Genomic DNA, 16,100 nt, shown 5'->3' on the forward strand with positions numbered 1-16,100 from the left:
TATTTTGGAGGGAATGGTCCGTTCGGATATGTCGGACCCCGTCCCTCACCACCCGGTCGCCCCATTGTGGGCCTGGTCGAACCCATAACGGGCCTGTTATAAGAGGCCCTCTTAGTGCCCACAGGGCGGAAAAAGTAAAAAAAAAAAAAGCTATTAAACTGCTAGTTAACTACTATTATTATACCGCTAGCCTTCCGATGCGCGTTTATAAAGGAACTTACCACTTCCAGAAATCGGGCGGACGAATTCGACTCCGGCTCCCCGGGATGGTAAGCGGACGGCAGGGTTGCCATGCCGATTTTCGATAGTTTTTGGTAAATCGACTTTTTGTGACAGAAAGGAAGTTGCGCATAAACAATGACATTCTTTTTCGTCATTTATTTTATTATAAACTATAAAACAATAAAAAACAAAAAAAAAACTACACACAGAACACTTACGTAAAAAAAATAATAATTTACTAATTAAGTAGGTACATTTTGTCTTATTTTTCTAACAAAATATTACCTTTTATTTTTGGGATATTAATAATAATAATTATTATTATTAAATATCTTCCGTTTGTTTTTTAACATTCTGTTATTTTTGAAATTAAATTATCTTTTATGGGAAAATCGTAACAGTAATATTTTCCAATTAATTTAGTAAGAAGCCAGCGATTGTTTCGGAGCTCAGTTTATTTCTTTGTTTCGTGTTTAACATTCATTTACGAAAATATTCTTTCTACATCAGCCGAAGAATGGGGCGGACACGAGATATTCTCGACAAAACGAGATAGTTTTTGCAATAAAGTCTCTTACAATCTATATATATAACCCATTCAACAGGTGTCCGTCCCGTAACCGTTTGATAACGGACACTAGAGGCGCCCCTATCGTGTGTCATATTTCAAACATTCAAATTAACAATTTTAATTCTTATTTAAATTAACAATATGAATTATTATTATTCATTTTGCCAATAAATTATTATTTGGTCAATATAACAATATAAATAATTCAGTATATTTGTGATAGGAATTTATTATTTCAGGCTTATATCTCGCGAAGGGTCGCGAGTAGGGTTATGCCTTTATTGTTCGCACAGGGGACTACAGTTTGGGGGGGGTCGCCACCTCTTCACCTAATCTTACCATTGGGACTTTAACAGAGCTGTAGATCATATTGATAGGAACAAAAAAGTCAAAGGAACCGTGCTTCATAAAAATTTGTAAACAACGCCCACTAGGGGACGTCCTGGGCTACTAGTATATAAGAAATGAAGGTAGAAAGAAATGTTTTATTGAGAATTTTTAGATACATTAAAAATAAAAATTTCTTTCTCGAATTATCGTAACTTTTCGGTAGATCTAGCGAAAATTCGGTATACGTGGCAACATTGGCGGACAGCTTAAACGCTCGGTGGAAGAAACTTCGTTCCGGTCAAACAGCAAAATTACTGACTTGGACAAAGTAAATGCCACAACCTCCGAACCGAAACGATCGGACGAACAAGATCACGCGCCGTCACACGAAAAATCTCATTTTTGATTCGATTCCGGGAAACGACGAAGAAATATAACGAAAAACGTAGCGCCTCTATCGGCAATACGATAATCAGCTTCCCAAATATAACGCGCATATTTTATCGCGGTCATCGAGTCCAATTTCTTCCTTTTCTGCGCAAGTTGTCGTTTGAATTTTTACATTTCGTTCGTTTGGAGAATCGAAAACAAAACGACTAAATTCGTTTTAAACTTAAACAATTTTAAAAATAGAAACGCCCCGTAATCCGCCGCACTCTAGCAGGCATTTTTAATTTATAGTTTGTCGGGTTTTAGAAACGGGAACGTCGGCGCTTATAGCGTTCCGGGCAGATAATTTTCCGTCCGCGCTCCTCCGGCGAGAATAAAGAACAAATATAAACATTTTGTCGCCGCGGCGTAAAATTTACGCACCGAAAGAGAGAATATCATTAGGATATCATCTCCGCCGACAAACGCCGTTCCGTCCCATCGAACTTTCGCGACGGTAGGTGGCGCGCAGAGAAAGGAAAATGTCGACGGCGTCCAAGGTGACTCTGGGAGTTTGCGCCACCGTTTCTCTGGGAATCGTGGGTTACGTGCATTACAGTCAACGGAACGAAAGGTCGAGGTTACACGAGGGAGTTCTGCGAGACGCCGAGAGACAACACATGAAAAGGGTTCAAAACATCGATCTGCTCCAACAGCAGATCGACTTGACCCGGCAACTGGCACGGGACAGGGACCGACGGATGGGAAAGATCGACGACTGAGGCTCGGACGTCCACCTCCGTCCGCAAACGACACCGCTCGTTTAGAAAACCATCTTTATTTTATAAATAACAAAAGGTACAAAGGACCAACTACGTCATTCCGTCTTCCGGGTATTGGATGCCTCCTCCGTCGTCTTCCAAGATTCTCGGGAAGATCCTACGTCTGGAGAAAAATTGCAATCGTTAGCCTAATGTTTAATTATACGAAACGAAACTTTGTAGATTAACCGAAAAGATCAGTTTGTGCTTTTGTTGCCAGCCCGACCGTTTGTGATCGATTCTCTGCGTAATAAATACGTCGTTCCTTAACGCCGTAGACGAGGCCGGACATAAATATTTATAAGAAAGTTTGATTCGAATATATTTGGCGGGTGGACCGCGTCCGTTCGGCGGCGAGTCTTTAATTTGTTAAACTGCACCGAAGAAATAATTTGAATTTGTTTTACCGCTCCGTGGTGCGCATTATTTGTCTAGATCCCTCGGTGGTTCCGAAGGACTCGAAAACCGTTTGCCCGGTGCTTTGACGTTAAAGAGGTGCCGAGCGTCTATTTTTGACGTAATCCCTATCTCGAAAAGTGACGGCAAAGTTTTCTTCGGAACTGACCGGTTTAGAAGTTGTGGCTAAATGGTACGCATCTTGTATAATAATTATAAAATGTAAATGCTGATAACGAGTCGGGTTTTTCCCCAAAGTTAAGGATAAATAACGGTAAAAGAAAATTAAAGGATTTTCTTTTATCGTCTTGTGGTCGATCTGAAAATGTTAAAGTGAAATAAAGCCGGTGCGTTGTCGGTGCCGCCGACTGGCCGGACTAAAACTTTGGCCCCGATCTAATAATTATTAACGAGTAAATTTAAGTTTTTCTCGTTAAAACGAACGGATAAATGCAAATATTTATATCTAGATGCAAATATATTAAATGCTAATTACCCGAGAGTGACGAACCCGTTTCTATGGAGCCAATAATGTCTTTCGACACTGAAAAAATAGCGATGGAGTTAAAAATCTAAGAAAGTCGGATCGACTAATTTTAAAATGTATTACCGTCTGTCACCGCTGTTTCTGTTGTTGTTTCGGACTTTCCACCTTGATCTAAAGAAAAATAATGGCAAATGTTACTTAAAACTTTTTGATTAAGTTTAAAAATTATTTTTTTTAATAAAAATGAATTAATATAAATACATTAAGAATTTGGATAAATACAACTACAAAGGAAAGAAAAATGACTTTTTAATGTACATTATCGTTAAGATATAATAAGACACAATTTGTTTACAATTTTTGGATGACGTACCATTTCGATTTCTAAATACAGTAGAACCTCGAAAACTCGTCCCTCGATAACTTAGCACTCCGGATAACTGGTCCACACCTTGGCAGGGCGAAAAAATCCTTAGTTAATTAATTTTCATTATAGACAGCTTTATAAAAGTATAAAAGCTCTCATAAAGTATTTTTCTGAGGTCTGTCTTATCAGGTAAATTACTGTACACAGTGTATTCATTAATTTTCATTTTCATGTAGTGGCTCTATGCCTTCATAAAGGACGTACTTTTCCTTTGTTTAAGGGTATTTGGGCAGTTTATTCTCTGTTATATTCTGTACAAGTAAATACTGTACAAGTACAGTACAGTATTTTCTGAGGAAATACTCGTACTTATTTTTTTTAACCCCATTCCCGATAACTCGGCATTTTCACAAACTCGGCCACCCTTCGGTCCACATTAGGTCGAGTTTTCGAGGTTCTACTGTAATTACCATTTTGACTACAATTATTTAGTTTTTCGCATAAGCTTATTTCTTGTTAACATTTCATATTTTTAATGATGGAATTTATACAGTCAAACATTTAAAGTTCTCCATCTAGTTCTGACTGTCTGCACAAGGAAGATACTACAAAGCAATCAAACAAATGGGGAAAATTCATTTTCACAAATGGGATACAGTCTAATTGTTTAATTATGAATATGAGTTTCCCTGCTATCTGAAAGTGGAGCATTCCCATGAAATCCTTAAGGGAAAGAAGTTATTTATATAGATAAATTTTTTGAACATTTGCAGACTCGACATAGACTTAATAAATCATACCAAATAAAACATTAAACCTAAAATATTACTAATACAAAGTAAAAGCGGGATGATGCGATAAATACACATATAAAGTAGGAATGTAATTACAACGTAGTTAATAAAACTAAAACTGATGTACTCTCTCTGGTAAGTAATCTTTAGCTACGAAACTGCCCTCGTCTCGCCGCTCGAAGCGATAGATTTTCATTTTTATCATTTTAGCCCGTCTAACGCGTGCCGTCGAGCGCCGTTTAAAGTCGTAACCCCTCGTTGCCCGACGTGGTTCCCGAGATGCCTCGCCGCTCGGGGTGCACCGTGCCTCTAAAATAGTCATAAAACGAATGCAATTTTTGATTTTTGCCTCGTTTTGTAAACGCAAAAATCCTTTTTGGGTTTTACAAAAAAGTTTCTTTCGGTTAACAAAACAGATACTAATATGGATCTTTCGTAAAAGCAGAGTGGCATAAAGCAAATTTTTATAAAACTGACAGGCCTGTATTTCATTCTGCTCAAAACTTTCATTCAATTTCAAAATTTGTATTCTTGTTACAAACTCCAATTTTCCATTTTAAGAAAATATACTTGAAGATATTTCAGTTTTAAGAGATTTGATATATAAACTATTTGCCATAAAATAATAATGGATCTGTCTGCTGATCTGTAAGAGCAATATCATTGGATGCCTTCACACAGATGAATGAAAACAAACAACTTTCAAAAGCAATTATATTAGATTTTTGCTACAGAACAACATAAGGAAACAAGCCATTTTTTGCTGTAATAAGAGCATTTTTTCATCTAAAAGGAAAAAATGTCAAATGGCATTTTTGCTTTTATTAGATTCTGATCAGTTAAATGAAAATAATTTCCTTTCAAGCGTAATGTAAAATAAATATTTTGAGAATTAACTATTATCATTTACACCAAGGAAAAACTAATATACAGCTTATAATTACTTGCAATACAGTATGTATTATGTAGGAGACTTCTGTATAATTATGATTTGTGAAATATTTGTAAAGAATTCAAAATAAGAGTTTAAATTGTTTTATATCTTAAATTTATACACATCAAAGAATAATAAATAACTCCAGTGAATTAAATATATTTCAGACATCAAACTTTTCAGTTTTATTATTTTAAAGATTTTATTCTCTCACCATCTTTTGATTGTATAACAGTTATGGAATTTTTTACAAGGTGTGAAAAATTGAAATTAGTTTCATTAATAACTGAAATGTAAAAACTGTTTTTGGATTGGAATTTTTATAGAACAGATTACAGTATGATGTTTTATTCATAACAACATACTAAGAACAATTTTGAATTGTTTACCGATACACAAAATATAAATATTTTTGATTTATTTTAATTAATACTATATAAATTTGTTGTAAAATTTAATCTATTTTATACAAAAAAATTAATTCATTTGAATTGAATTTTTCTGTTTACTATTTGTTTAAACTATTTCACAAATTTAACTTCTCAAATCAATTCAATCAAATAATAAGATATGCTTTATACAGGAAATTTCAATTTCATATTCCTATAATGAACTTTTACCTATATGAAACAATTGATGATCCCTGGCAAATTTGGTACACGTGTGGGATTTATTATGATGTAACAAACAAATTTCAAAATCTTGTAGCAGAATTTCCTTTATTTCAAATTCCTGCCATTCGTGTTGTGATAGACTATATCAAGAATGTCCATTTGAGGAGATGAAGACACTATAAGCTAACTTTTCAACAATTATTGACAATTTGGAATAGACATGTGGCAAGTTGCCAGATCCTGCAATTTCTTGTCAATTGGATAATTTTTAAAGAAAATTTTCAGCCATTTTAATTTTGCAACTTTTTTGCTTATTAAAATATTTTCTCCCAACTTTTTATCCCCTATGTAGAGATTTCTGACATTAAAAGCTAGTGCCTGTTAAAAGCCAAAGTTTCAGGCTTAGCTTTCCTTCATAACAAAACGATGGTTTTTTTGCAAATTTTTAAATAAGTGTTTGCGTGTACCTCGGCCGATTTCCAATAATTTTACCACGAGTACGATGGACTGCGGCGCCATCGTAAATGGCTTACGACAAAAGTGCAAAAAAATAAAACGAGTGTCGTACATTTTTAGTTTTTCCCACACTTTATTAGGTAAGTTGTAAATGCATTTTACACTTATAAAGCCATAGCTGAACATTTATTGGTCTCAGATTTGTTAATCACATAATTTCCTATAGTTTTTAATGAAATTGATTTCAAATTTAATTAAGAAATTTTAAGAATTATTTCTTACCTTTGAAAGAAGCTTCTTGATTTTCCACAGTCACTATAAGTTTCTCTATCACTGAAACACAATTCACAATAAATTTCAGAGTGAAATATATGGGGCAGAAACTAGTGTTTTGAAATATATTCTATTATATTTTATTATAACAAAAGAATATTTTTATTATTTTAGGATAATCAATGAACAATTAAGTACTTTTGCAAATTTATTTAGCAATAAATAACATTGCTATTTAAGACATTTTTCTTTATGTTTATGAGAATTATATTTTTACCCATTTTTCTAAGTGAAGATTTTTATGAAACAATAAAAAAAGTTTATACTGTACAAACTGACACATTTATAAAAGACAAACTTATGTAACATTAATAGAAAAATGTCATTCTTTTCGAATATTTACAAATTTTCATCTACTTCTGTTTTTACTAACAGTTTTAAAATAAATTTTTGATAAAATAAAAACCTCATTTTCATTTGAAAATTATTATTTATACAAGCCAGCATATCACTATCAGCATACAAAGATAGACAACTTTTAGGCCCAACTTCAGAATTAGTTAGTTAAATTTAGCCAAAATATTTTAATGTTTAGCTTTATTATAGAAACAGTTCGTTATAGAAAATTTTATTACACTTTTCAAAAAACAAATTATGTTATAATTAATTTAACAACTCCAAAACTTTTAAAAATTACCTTTTGCCACAATTAATTTTCTATCCACCGTATCAACAACATGTTCGATGACTGTGAAAATAATAATCATTTCAGTGTTTTATGTCAAAATAAATGTATTTGGTAATTGTATAGAACTATATTTGCATAAATTTTAAAAAATATTTATGTATGTAATAGAAAAATTAAATTTTAGTTACTAAACAAGCATTAACAGCTTTAACTACTTTGTTGATATAAAATAATGTAAACTCTAGCAAACAATTTCAAACGACCATTCTATGTACATTCAAGAACAAAATTTCTATTTGAAGCATTTTAGTTCCTGTTGCTGCTAAATATACTTATGGAATCAAACTGATCTAAGATACATAGGATCTTATGTAATTTCTACTAAAGTATGAAAGTTTGGCAACAAAATATACATCAATTAAGAATAAACATTCTTTCTTGGCATTTCTCTTTTGGTATTCTTAAAAGAGTACCAAAAGATAACAGAAGTTTTCCATTTATTAAATAAAATTAATTAAGTCTTCATTTATTAATACTCAGATATTTTTTCATGTAATACACTGATGCTTTCTTTATAAAAAAAATTATAGCATAATACAGTTATTTGTGCATATTCATAATAACTTTTTGTGTAAAATATTTTCATTCAAAATTAATTTTATTGCATTTACCTATGAAATATTTTTTCCAATATTAAAGAAGATAAAAGTAAAAAGACTGCCTCNAGTTAAATTTAGCCAAAATATTTTAATGTTTAGCTTTATTATAGAAACAGTTCGTTATAGAAAATTTTATTACACTTTTCAAAAAACAAATTATGTTATAATTAATTTAACAACTCCAAAACTTTTAAAAATTACCTTTTGCCACAATTAATTTTCTATCCACCGTATCAACAACATGTTCGATGACTGTGAAAATAATAATCATTTCAGTGTTTTATGTCAAAATAAATGTATTTGGTAATTGTATAGAACTATATTTGCATAAATTTTAAAAAATATTTATGTATGTAATAGAAAAATTAAATTTTAGTTACTAAACAAGCATTAACAGCTTTAACTACTTTGTTGATATAAAATAATGTAAACTCTAGCAAACAATTTCAAACGACCATTCTATGTACATTCAAGAACAAAATTTCTATTTGAAGCATTTTAGTTCCTGTTGCTGCTAAATATACTTATGGAATCAAACTGATCTAAGATACATAGGATCTTATGTAATTTCTACTAAAGTATGAAAGTTTGGCAACAAAATATACATCAATTAAGAATAAACATTCTTTCTTGGCATTTCTCTTTTGGTATTCTTAAAAGAGTACCAAAAGATAACAGAAGTTTTCCATTTATTAAATAAAATTAATTAATATTCATTATGATGCAGATGTTAATTTTATCATTTCATATGTTTACTCAATATCGATAGTAACATTTCTTAACATTTGTGTAAACAAAAATTTTCATATAAAGTAATTTGTATATATTTTTTTAAATGACCATATATTTAATATGTTGACAAAATTTTGACTAGCTCTAAATAAACAACAATAAACATTATCATTTACAGACTCTGACAAAAAGTGTATTAACAAAACTACATTATTCCATTTTCATTTGTAATTTGACGGAATCCGGATGTCATGAAGTAAAACTAATGCATAGTGCATTAGGTACCTATTATATTAATAATTACTGATAACGTATCAAAACACATAAAAACAAGATTTGGTGAATGTCAGAAAGCCAACTACTGATATCATGGATTTGAATGATTGGTAACCAGAAGAATGTAATGTGGCACTGGGAAAATGATAATGAGTAGTCAAAAGAAGCATCTACATGTAATTGTAATGATGCTGAAAGTATGCAGTCTCTGATTGTAAGTGCATTTTCTTTATTAATATTATTAAAGTTATAAGATAATTGATACATTTGAATGACTCAACACATTACAGATAAATGTTTAAATTATGTTTTAAATGTTAAAAATGAATAAATGAATATTCAATTGTTTGACTAATTAAAAGTTTCTAAAAATGGAAGCTAAAGTTTCCAAAAAGCTTTTAAAAAGGAAATGTTTTTAGTTATGTAATAAGAGATTATTATTTATATGAATAAATACTTATGTCAGTTGCTATTCTTTCAAAAATAAATATTTATCTTAAATTCTTCTAACCAAAACGAATTTGTCTTTAATTTATATACAACATTTTTATTCATCCTAAACCAGAAATAATTTCAAGTAAAGCCACTATATTATCTACATAAAAATTATTTTTTTTATTTAAGCAAATGATGTAATGACATAACTTCAATTCAAGTGTTTAGTTGTATTTTAATATGGAAAAATTTTTATAAATTCTAAAAATGCATTAAAACATTCCAATAAATATCTTTACAGGTATACTTTGACTTACGTCGTTCCCGATTTGTCAAAAAAGTATATGGAAAAATAAAAATCAAGTTTAAGTCATTTTATTCGACTCCGTCTGTCCGACACAAATATTGAAGTCGTAATATCACTAGAAAAACGTTTAAAGCACATAAAATCATATTAAAATATATACATTTACAAGTATGTACTGTATTTACAGTACATGCATTTGTAAATTTAGATTACTTTTTTCTGTACTATATTAAAAACTAAAATTTATTTGTTTGTAAGCTTAAAATAGATTTTTATTAACCATATATTATTAAAAATGCATTAATAAATAAAATACAGAACCGGAATTAGCAATTTATGGTTTAGCCTAGTGACAAGTAGATTTGGAGACAAGTAAATTCGACTTAAGTCGTTCTCCTGGAACCAATTACTGACGTAAGGCGAGGTATACCTGTATTTATTGATAAAGATGTTGATTATTTTAAAATTTTGAATACAATTCCAAAAAAATACAATCATACAAAAAACGGGAAATTTTCACTATGAGAAAATTATTATATATTATAAGACTTATTTTTAAAACTTTTCTAGTATTGTATCGAACTAAAATTTTTATCTAGAGTTTAATCAATCACACACATCTTCCTTCTGAAATTTATCAATTATCCAAAACACACAAAATACAAAATCTCTTCGCTAAAATACTTGATAAAATAGCCAGGACATTAGGTATAAACTTAAAAAATTTATTAAAGAAATTTTCGAAATGACACAATACATAAAAGTGTCTTTCTCTTGTCCTTTTCACACCTCAGGAAGTAACAGTCTTACAGCAGAATTGACTTTTCTTGTTTGTGTGACCATAGGGTCGGTGTCTCTTTGACACCACGTCAGAATGCGACACCACCGAGTCTCGCAGGAATCGGAAATCGCGACTTTACGTCACACGAGCGGTAGCGGGTGAGTGGTTGGATTCGAAGTAGAGGTGAGGAGAGAGACAAGGAAGTGATTCACTCGGATTCCATAATAACTAACAATAACAATTTTAATTAGAACAAAAGAAAATACAGATATACTCTATATCAAGCATGACTAACGTTCTCCTTAATTATTACTAGCCTGTTCGAGAGAGAGAGTTTGCAAATGAATCGCGTGTTGATAAATACCTTGTAACTGAGTCAAAGATCGGTTATAGGATGACTGGATAAACTGTCGATGGAATGTTCGAGGTTCGATGAAATTGTTCTGGGTATTGTTCAGTAACAAGAACACTGCGGTGTGGAAGCACTGAGGTGTGGATATGTGTCAGATATCCTTAAAGAGGCACGGTCTTTTTTACGGTATTAATTCTTGAGAAGGCAACTTGGGAGGACGACTTCTGAGGACCACTCTTGAATTCTTGGGTTCCTTCTGGGTTTTTTCCATGAGATCAGGAGGTTGCTGTTAAGGACCTAGCGTCCAATACTAGAATTTTATCAAATGTTCTGGGTGACACATTAATGACTAAATGGATCCTCCTCAACAAGGAACCAAATCTGTGGGAAATAATTTTTATGGATTTTAGCCTAACTTGATAAAACGATTGAAGTTAGACGATGGAATTTCAAAATAATTAAAGTTTAAAATAACACTTTATTGAGGGTCTGTTTGTCCCTCACATTTGAAAACTTTTTTATAATAAATTTTGTAAGTTGATACTTAATGTTCCTCACCACTTTATTAAATATTTTAGCAAATATATATTTTTTGAATTATGCCTTGCCAGAGAGATGTTTATGTTTTACATATTGAGATGGACAAGAAGACTCCAAAGAAAGGTCAACTTCACCATAAGACTATTTACCAAGGTGTTTAAAGGACAAGATGAAGATACTTGTATGTAAAAAAATTTTGCCAAGTAAAAATTTATAATTTTGACGATGGTCAAAATTTTTTCTAGCAGTTTTTCTTTGGTAAAGGTGAGCTTGGCACTTGGAGGCAAAATGTAGAAAGCAATAATACAGGTAAAAACTTGTGGATATCATTTCCAAGCAATGCTTATCTTTACCAAAGAAAAACTGTTAAGAAAAATTTTGACTGTTGTTTATATTGTCATAAATTTCTACTTGGCAAAATTTTTTTTACATTGTGGATGTTTTTGTTTGGATCTCAATTGTTTTTGTTTAATAATTGTATTATTTTATGTCAAGACATAAGATTGGTTGTTGAATGTTGACTGAATGAACATTTCACCGACCAAATGCACTGCAAACAAACACTTTCAATATTCATTTTGGTCAGCACTGACCAATGCTTTCAATATATCATTTAGAAAAATTGATGTAAAAAGTTTCAATTTACATAAATTTAAGCTTTTGTTATTCTGAGTAACATTTTGAATAAAATTCACTTGTTTCCATGCAGTTTTATCCTAATAAGTATAAAATTGAGCTGGAAAACTGAATCAGCTCTATGGGGAAACTCCCGTGAAGTTTGACTTATCAACCTGGAAGTTTGGCTGGCACCTCATCCATAACCAAAAGGCTTAAGTTTAAAATTGTGATGATTAAGTGATCTCCTGATGGAGCTCTCATTGTTTGATAATAGTTCCGATGATGATTAATTCCAATATAATATCCACTAGCACAATGATAGCACAAGGTATCCAAATGGCACTGGTCGATGATATTCCGGGAGTAATCTGTGCTGGTTTCCTTTGTCAGAAGAATGGATGACGACCGACTTTTTTCGGTCGTCTCTGGTGATATTCACTGACAATATCGGCTGTCCAGAGATTAAAAAATCATGAGAAAGCACCGCGTTTCCTACAAGAAAATGTAATGGGAGACTTTCTCAGGTAGTTACGAACAACAATTGTTACATGACTTGAACAATATTAATATTAAAGAATAGTTCGAATATAGGAACTTCTACCTCACACACACACACACAACGTTACGACATATTGATGTTCGAGTTGATAGGAGTTGACAAACCTACAACGTTATGACATATTGATGTTTGAGTTGATGGTAACTTTGGAGATTCTGTCTACAAGGAGATCCTTTCGGCTTATCTTTTTTCTGTTCCTTTGGAGAGGCGGTGATTGGCAATGGCTGTAATCAGCAGTTTGGATCACACATACATAGTTCAATAACAACTGGATAACTCTCTTTGACTCATCAACCCCTCTTTTTTATTAGGGGTCTGTCCTGGGGTTTTTTCATGGTCTTATTAGGATATTAGGAGTTTTTCTACAATCCAATAGTTGATTTTTGGTCGTAGATTCTGGGTGACACACTAGGAAGCTGTCACCTCCGTAAGGAAGTAAATCTGGGGAAAGATACGATCGTATCCTTCCAGATTTTTATTAATTGTTGGGAAAAAGTTCATTTTTTTTTTTTTTTTTTATATAATTAATCGTTATTTTGCTTTATTTTAAAGTGAACATGAAAGTTTATAAAAAAAAAGAAAGGTTCATAAGAGCTTATCAAATCCAAGTACTCACACCAGCATCTGCAGTATCTGATGAAGGAAAATAAGAAAATACAGCTTTTTATTGGCAATTTTTGCACTTTTTAATTGCTTATATTCCAGCAACTGCTTTATTGAAAATCTTGAAATTTTGCAAATTATCTTTTGAATGGATATTTGGAATTACTTCAGGTGTTTGGGGATCAAACCCCAAAAATTAGCAACTCTGATTCCTGTATATATATAGTCAGTCAGTGACTTTTTTACTTGGCAGGGAGTGACTCCTAATGTATTGTCCTGTTTTTAGAAAATTTTTCTGTAAATTTTCTTAGTTTTCTAAGAGATATCAAATTTGGAGTGAAAATTTTTTAATAATTTACACTATTAACTTTTAAGAATGTTTCTTGCAATAATAAACAAGTTATTTAGAATATTTTAAAAATTTATCTAAATATTAAGTAAAAAATAATTTAAAAATTTTTATAAAAACACTTTTTATTCATGTAAATGCAATAAAAAGTAAAAACAAAATTTCTTTGTCTTTCACAGTATTCTTGGTATTATATGACAAAAAAAGCATGTGTGAGATCCCAGGCTATCATTTATAAAATTTATATTTGAATTAAATTAAAATGTTAAACAAAGCTAAAAATCTTGGAAGTCAACAGAGAATTTCATGAGATTTTATCTCTTGATAATGCTTCCTTTCTGAATGTCATATCTTCCATGAATGACTCCCCAGTAAAGTTTGAAAATAAATCAGAGATCGGATAATAATCTCACTTCTATCCAATTTTACCAAATTTTGATTTGTTCAGAGACATGGGAAATAAAAGTGATATAACAGGAGAAGGTGAAGGAAGGTTGGAGATTTCAAGTCTGAGTTGAGTCAGAATTTGAATTTGTTCTCCCATTTCCTCACCACCTCAACTCTTCAAATTGTGCCTGTATTATCACCAGAATTGTTGATAGTGTTTTTTACAAGCATTATTTTCTGAAGACCTGTATCCAAGAGGAAAGATGACAAAGGCATCTTTATATTCAAGGACTTTAACTGACAATTTGTGAGCGATCACTCTACCTCTATAAAGATATCATTTATTTCCTAGTGCAAACCAATTGTAAACTCTCTCTCTAATGGAAGTAGGCACATTAATATAGTAGCTTAATTTTAAATGATTGTAATATTCTTTGATAAGTTATGTTAATTGTAGTATTATGTAGAAACCATCAACAGATCTATGCTAGATGTAGTTTCTATCCATTTTGTAGTCGATAATTGCTCATGCTTAAATAAATTTTTTTTGTTTTATGTTAACTTGGTAATGGAGTGAATCACTTCTGGATATTATGTCTCTCTTATCCCACTTCCATCCACTTACCCCACAAGTTCCCCATAAGCAATCACTTGTACACTAGGACATGGACTCCTGTGTCATAATTGAATTCACAGGAGTCAGAACATCCTGATCTGGGGTGCTGTTTTATATATATCACGTATGGAATGCTTGTGGAAAGCCTTAAAAATTAATTGAAAATGTAACTAACAGTGGCATGCAGTAACATTTGATGATAAGTAAGCTGGATACAATCATTGAAAGTGTTAAATGATATTTTGGTGCATAGCATCCATGTTCACGTGTAGTATAGAAATTTGTAATAAGATACATAATGCAATTATAATAAAATATTAATTTTAATTAATTCAAAGTACATTAAAATATGAAAATAATCATCCAATATCCTTATATTTTAGAAAATACAAGGGAAGCAGTGCTTCCACAGCTTCCATGGACAGCATGCCACTGGTAACTAAGAATATTTCTAAACATGAGTGCCCATGCTTTTATTTTTTATTTTTTAGTGCATTTATGTGAATAAAAAGCATTTCTTTAAATATTTTTACTTTTTTTTATTTTCTACATTTTAGTTTTATATATGTAACAGTGAATTATCAAAATTCTTTTCAGTGTAACATTTAATTGGGAAGTGGGTGAAAAATTGAGTTACAAGATTTTAGGTATACAGTATGACTAAAAAGGAGCAAGAGCTTGCCACTTTTGCATGACTTAAAGGGTATTTGTAATTTATTAAGTTATGTGCAGCAATATCTGTTATCAGATTCTAGTCACAAATTTTAATTTTTCACTAAATTTTTTTCTAATTATATCTCAAAAACTGGGTAATTGTAAATATACCACTCACCAAACCATCACCAGTTCATGTCATGAAAAAAGAATGGCCAACAGTTATGTATGGTAGCGGATAAAGTTACTTCTCCCACTATTAAAATGGAGAGACTACTTAATTAAGAAATACATCACTACCAATCTAGAGGAGCATACATACACTGTCACCAATCCAGAGCAAGTACTTCAAAAATTACAGGACCTTAATGAGTCAATGTGGCATATTTCACAGTTTGTGACTATCAGACATTGTTCCCATCTATAAAACTGGAAACCTGTTTCTGTGAGCTGAGAGATTTCCTTCTGGCAAAAGTGGAGAGCACTTATAAATATCTACCTGATATGTTAGATCTAACACACTTGATGGTCTCATCCTTCTTCGAATACGAAGAGGTCACCTACCTACAGACGAGGGGTGTACCTATGGGTAGCCCAATATCAGGAACTCTCTGAATTAGTGGTCAGAAAACATGAGAATGCCATATTACCTAAATTTCATGAGCACATAGCATTGTATGTCAGATACATTAATGACATTATCATAGTATGGAACAAAGTACCTAACCTTCACTCGATACTTAAGTATTTCAACAATAACCCATATGGCCTATTGCAATTTCTGCAATAGGCCATATGGGTTATTTGAAAGTTGAGCAAGAGAGTTGTACTACAGTACATTTTTTGGATATCAACATTACAATGGAGCACGGTCATCTGTCAACCCGTGTTTTCCATAAGGAATCATATA

Source organism: Centruroides sculpturatus, unplaced genomic scaffold, assembly GCF_000671375.1.
Source record: "Centruroides sculpturatus isolate CEXI.00-Female unplaced genomic scaffold, Cexi_2.0 scaffold328, whole genome shotgun sequence".
Taxonomy (NCBI): Eukaryota; Metazoa; Arthropoda; class Arachnida; order Scorpiones; family Buthidae; genus Centruroides; species Centruroides sculpturatus.